Raw genomic sequence first — 5,777 nt, forward strand, 5'->3', positions numbered from 1 at the left:
CGGCTAGGATCTGGAACCAACTTCCAAGAGAAGTGGTGCTGGCTCCTACCCTGGGGGGTTTGAAGAGGAGACTAGATGTACACCCTGCTGGGGTCGTTTGACCCCAGGACTCTTTCCTGCCATGGCAGAGGGTCGGACTTGATGATATGCTCAGGTCCCTTCCAACCCTACTAACTATGAAACTATGACCAATGGCCTGAAGTTGCAGCAAAGTAAGTTTTGATTGGGTATCCAGAAAAACTTTACCGTTAAAACAGTAAAGCAGTAAAATAGACTGCCTAAGGAAATTATGAACTCTCCAACATTGGAGAGGCTCAAGAAGAGGTTGGACAGCCACTGGTTTGAGATGATCTAGGTGTAATTATGTCTATATTCTACTATGGGTATTTCCCATGCTCAGAGCCGGCCCGTTCTATCCTGTGGAGCCTACGGCCGCAGGGGACCCCGCAGCCAAGGGGCCCCTGTGGCCATGAACACTGCCACTCTGCATTGCTACCACTGCCAGCTGCACATCCAGCCACTCAGCCCTCCCCCCACCTTCTTCCCACCCCCCGCCAACACCACTGCCAGCTTCTTTGGCCATTCACCCTGTCCCACACCGCCAATGCCGCTGCCAGCTTCTTCAGCCACCTGCCACCCCCTCCACCCCCCCACCACTGCTACCACCTCTGGCTTCTTCGTGCCCTGCCTATGCTTCTGCGCTTTGCCAGTAGTGCCTGTGCCTCCTTCCCACTCCACCCCATAGGTCTATGCTGTGTCAGGGTTGAGGGTATTCTTAGGTAAAGTTTGTATTATGGTTTGTATGGGACGGTTTGGATAGGGATGATCCTGTCCCAGGCAGGGGGTCGGACTAGAAGACCTCTGGAGGTCTCTTGTAGCCCTACTTCTCTATGATTCTATGACAGGTGACGGGGCCTATAACAAAAGCTGCAATCCAGCGTCAAAAGCTTCCCATAATGGTGGAGAGTGAAACGCCTGTCCTCCTTAATGCAAGTTTAGGGACTCTGCCCTACACATTAAACACCCTGGAAGCCGTTTAGGCCAGGGACTCTCATTTATGCATTTGACCATCCTCTCACCAATCAGGGCCCAGCCTGGCCTGGCCATGACATCTGCAGACCTGGCAGATACCTAATACTAGATGGTTTTTAAAGTCTTTCCACTCACAGCTCTCAATGTGTGTAACAGGCCCAAGTTTAACCTTGAAACACCCTTAGAAGAGAGCCAGGACTGCTTCTGCTGCATGGCAGATCAAGGAACTGAGGCAGAAGGAGGGCATGTGGATGTGACTGTCTCGAAGTCAAACAGGAAATCAGGAATCAAACCGACCTCTCCTGGTCCCTGCCAAACGCCTTAGTTGAAAGCCTGGAAAACAGCACAGTAGAGAGCACTTGGACTAGAACTGGGGGAAGGATATGGCCTGGGAAATTTAGGGGATAATTTAGATCCATCACGTTCCCTTGATTTGGTCTCTAAAGGATCTGCCTCCTTGGATCTGAATTGCGTAATATCTGGGGTGCAGCATGGTAGGCTGGCAATATGACTTCCCGCTTCAAAATATCTGGAAAGCGCTTCCATGGCTATGGCTTCATGCCACGAAAGGGGCACACTCACACTTGCATCCAAAGGAACATCTGTGATACAAGGCTGCCAAGTACCGGGAGCCCAAGTGACTCCCATGCTGCCGTGACAGTCCTGGTGTGTTCTGACTTCCCAAGGCTCAGTGAAAGGCAGGCTGAGTCAGAACAGTGTGAGGTTAGAGCACAGTTAAAATATTACAAGCACCAGCACAAGAGCAAAATACGATGCAGAAGGCAGGCTTTTCCAAGGGAGCTTTCTGAACTATGTCAAACTGGCATTTGTAAATTCTCTCACCGTCTGAGGGCTTTCTGCTTCTTTACGGCATAGTACAACATGTTCTCAGCTGCCATTTGTACAATGTTAATATGTCTGTGTTTTTCTTTAAAAAATAAATAAATAAGCCTGCAGCAAGGTTTTTTAACATGCTTAATGAGATTGAGAGAAGACGGAGGAAGTGAAAATGAATCTGCACTGAAATGTTTCTTTTTTCTAACAAACTAAATATTTGCATTTGGCTTTAAGATAAAACAAAAAAATGTTAATTCTGAATCTTTTCCCTGCTTGCCACTGAATTCAAAGGAGCATCCTCGTTGATCTATAAGCCCTGAATTGGTCCTTTGCAAAGTACTAAAATTCAGCCCAAGGGAAGAGCAGCTTTGATTGCTTTACTTTGCTATGCTTTTTGCTTAACAAGCTTATAAATTAATCAGGATAAATACTGTACCCTGATCCAGGTCTAGACAATTGCAAGAACCTTAAACACCCTCGAATTCCAGATCAGCTCTATCCTGTGGAGTTAAAAAAAATGCTTTTTAGACATAGGTTTCCTTATATATCGTAAAAGACCAATACCAACACCAAAGCTCCCCAAAGACCCAGTGAACTCAGCTCACAGATTAATTCCTGCTAGCATCTGCGGTATAAGTAGGCAGACCTGGTCCTGTCCACCAGCCACCCACTGACTCATCTGTGCCTGGCACAGTGTGCTTCTGGAAGTCAGTCCCACTACCTATGCATCCCCACGGACTCCTGCAAGGCTTTCAAACTCCTTTGGGAAGGGGGCGATTTGATGGCTCCACCCATACCTCCTGGCTTAGTCTGCTGTTATTCCTCTCCAAATGGTCCCAGACGGCAATTTCTTCACTAAGCAGCAGCATTCTTTCCCTAGGAAGGGGGGTCTACCTGATACAAGAGGGGTGATTTCCTTGCTGGGTTTGCAATAGGTCCTGCTATCTGATGCTATTCTCCCTCTCTTTCCTTCTACATTTCACACAGTCCTGCCTATTTTGTACACAAGAGGTAGCACTATGCTGTGACTAACAGAGAAAGCTATTAATATAAATTGGGACTAATTATATAGCCTTATAAGTATTCTTCCACCAAGACTCTACAACGTAACCAAAATGGAAAAACAATATGGGTATGAATCAATTTCATAATGTCACACCAGGTCTTTTCAATTATTTGTAATACTCCTCCCCACTCTCCCCGTGTCTTATGGTTCTTTCTAAAAAGATTGTCAGCTCTCCTTTATCATGCCGCCTGCTAGGCTGAAGGAAAATGTTCCCATCTACTTCCCTGTTACTTTTATTTCCCCAGATCTCAGATGCCAGCAAAACCCCACAAATGCCTTTGCTAATCTGACTCATGCAGAGAACATGGGGGGCTGACACAACACAGTTCACGTTGGGCTAGGTTCCTGGCTGGTGTAAGCTGGTGTATTTCCACTGTAGTCAACAGAGTGAAAACCTGCCGGGTATATTCAGCAGCCTTTCATTAGGATGAAATAGGCTAGACCAGAGACCACACCCTAGCCAAAATATAGTCACTGTTCAAGTCTTGCTGCTCCAACACCACAGTTTCTTTTTCAAGAACAAAACAAAAGAAGCAGGAAGGGGGCATGTTTTTAACTGTGCCTTTTCCTGGGTAAGGCAAGTATTTCTTAGGATGGTATCTTTTATTGGACCAACTGCATAGTTAAGATAGAGTTAAACAAGCTTTTCAATGCAAGACAATTCATCACCAGGCCTATGCCTTTGAAGAATGTCTTGCGTTCAAAAGCTCTATCCCAACTATACAGTTAATCCAATAAAAGATGGCATTCTAGGAAATACTTGCCTCTTGCATACTTCCTGGACCACCGTGGCTACAGCATCTCATTAAAGCTTCCATTTCCGTGGGATAACATGGGGATTTCACAGATTTCATAGATTTTTAGGGTCAGAAGGGATCTTAGTAGATCATCGAGTCCAACCCCTGCTCTGGGCAGGAAAGAGCGCTGGGTTCACATGACCCCAGCTAGGTGCTTGTCTAGTCTTCTCTTAAAGACCTCCAAGGTAGGGGAGAGCACCACCTCCCCTGGAAATGCATTCCAGATTTTGGCAACCCTCACCATAAGGCAATTTTTCCTAAAGTCTAATCTATATCTTCTCTCTATTACTTTATGGCCATTGTTCCTAGTAACTCCAAGGGGTGCCCTGGTAAACAGAGTGTCCCCTATTCCTTGCTGCCCCCCACTGATGAATGTGTAGATGGCCACAAGATACCCTTTCAGCCTACTTTTGCTGAGGCTGAAGAGATTCAGGTCCCTCAATCTCTCTTTGTAGGATCTTACCTGCAAGCCCTTAACCATACAGGTAGCCCTCCTCTGGACCCTCTCAAGGTTATCCAAATCCCTCTTGAAGTGCAATGCCCAAAACTGGATGCAGTACTCCAGCTGTGGTCTTACCAATGCCGCATAGAAGGGAAGTATCACCTCCTTAGACCTGTTCATGATGCATGAAAGAGTGTGGTTGGCTTTACTTATCACTTCATTACGTTGAAAACTCATGTTTATTTTGAAGTCGACTATGACCCCTTTCTGCTTCTATGCTGCGTAGAAAGTCACCTCTCAGTCTGTATGTTTGTTGGTGATTCTCTCTCCCTAGATGCAGCATTTTTCACTTATCTTTGTTAAACTGCAGCCTATTCTGTTCTGCCCACTTTCCCAATCTGTCCAAATCTACCTGAATCCTCTCCATGCCCTCCAGGGTGTTTACCTTGCCCCAAAATTTGGTGTCGTCCATGAATTTGGATAAAGTGCTTTCCATGCCCTCATCCATTGAGGGCATGGGATGAACACATTAAAGAACATGCAAAGCATTCATGTGCCAGAGGCGGAATTATTTAATTAAGGTTACAGCAACACAGCAAACAAAGAGCCTGACTGCATTGTGTGAGGGCTTCTCTAGCTAAAGCAGATCCTAATGGCATGAAGGAGAAGTGGAGTTTGCCCTCCTCTTGCACCCAAATGTAAAAGTGAAAGTTTCTCAAACAGCCCTTCCTCTCCCCGGGTCCCCCCCCCCCATGCATTAAAGACACAGAGATGTAGGCTGGAGCAGGTGCCAGAACCAGAGTACGTCTTTTGAGCTCCCAGAGATTCGGTACTACAGTTTGTCACATATACTAAAGCCTGGGCTGCTTGTGCCCTGAACTAACTGGATCACACTCTCCCAGGAGCTGGGGGAGAATACAGAAATTCTGATGGTCTCCCAGACTGAAAGTGTTGTATGATGCTTTTTAGCCAGTCACATTTACAGATTGATGCCCTGGCATTCAAAATCCAGGAATAAGCATCTGTCCAGTGCTCAACACATTTTTGCCTTATTATCTGGAACATGCCATCTTAAAACTTCCAGGTGTTTTCCCGGGACTTTTTCCCAGCCACAGTTCTGAAGGTTGAGTCATATTTGAGCGGTTGATTAAATAAGGCACCAAGCTGCTCGTGCTCTTTGCACTACATTCAACCTTTGTTAGGAGAAGCTTTATTGGTTCTTTCAATGGATTTTCCAATTAAAATGATGGGTGTTCGCTCTATTCAGTATAAATAAAAATGTAAATACAAAACAAGGAGAAGGCGTGGACTGGATGGATTTTTTTAGCTCTTGCTCTATGAACTGAACTTGCATGTCTCTGCCTATACCCTGAATGGAATAATAATGAATTGTCTAAATGAAGCTGCCCAGTTTCTTGATTAAGTCTTATTACTATTGTTGCAGCAAAGACATTTTAGACTCCTAGTCTCTCATCACTGAGCATGATTTCCCCTCCTTATAATTCTGAAGCTGAAAGTTAGCTACGTGACTTATTATTTCATTATATTATGGCTTCCCCTTACACCTCTAGCCACATAGAGGGAGTCTGGTTTGAGACTCTGC

At 45.6% G+C, this 5,777-nt stretch overlaps 1 long non-coding RNA gene across 1 annotated transcript in view; it reads left to right on the forward strand.

Annotated features, from left to right (window-relative positions):
• Window positions 1-4,907, forward strand: part of LOC109314539 — a 15,200-nt gene extending 10,293 nt beyond the window's left edge. Inside the window, exon 3 of the long non-coding RNA XR_002102304.1 lies at window positions 4,898-4,907. This is a non-coding gene — a long non-coding RNA (uncharacterized LOC109314539). The remainder of the gene's footprint in view (window positions 1-4,897) is intronic.
• Window positions 4,908-5,777: the final 870 nt, after the last annotated feature.

This window comes from Crocodylus porosus, unplaced genomic scaffold (genome assembly GCF_001723895.1).
Source record: "Crocodylus porosus isolate Cpor-Errol unplaced genomic scaffold, CroPor_comp1, whole genome shotgun sequence".
Lineage (NCBI taxonomy): Eukaryota > Metazoa > Chordata > Crocodylia > Crocodylidae > Crocodylus > Crocodylus porosus.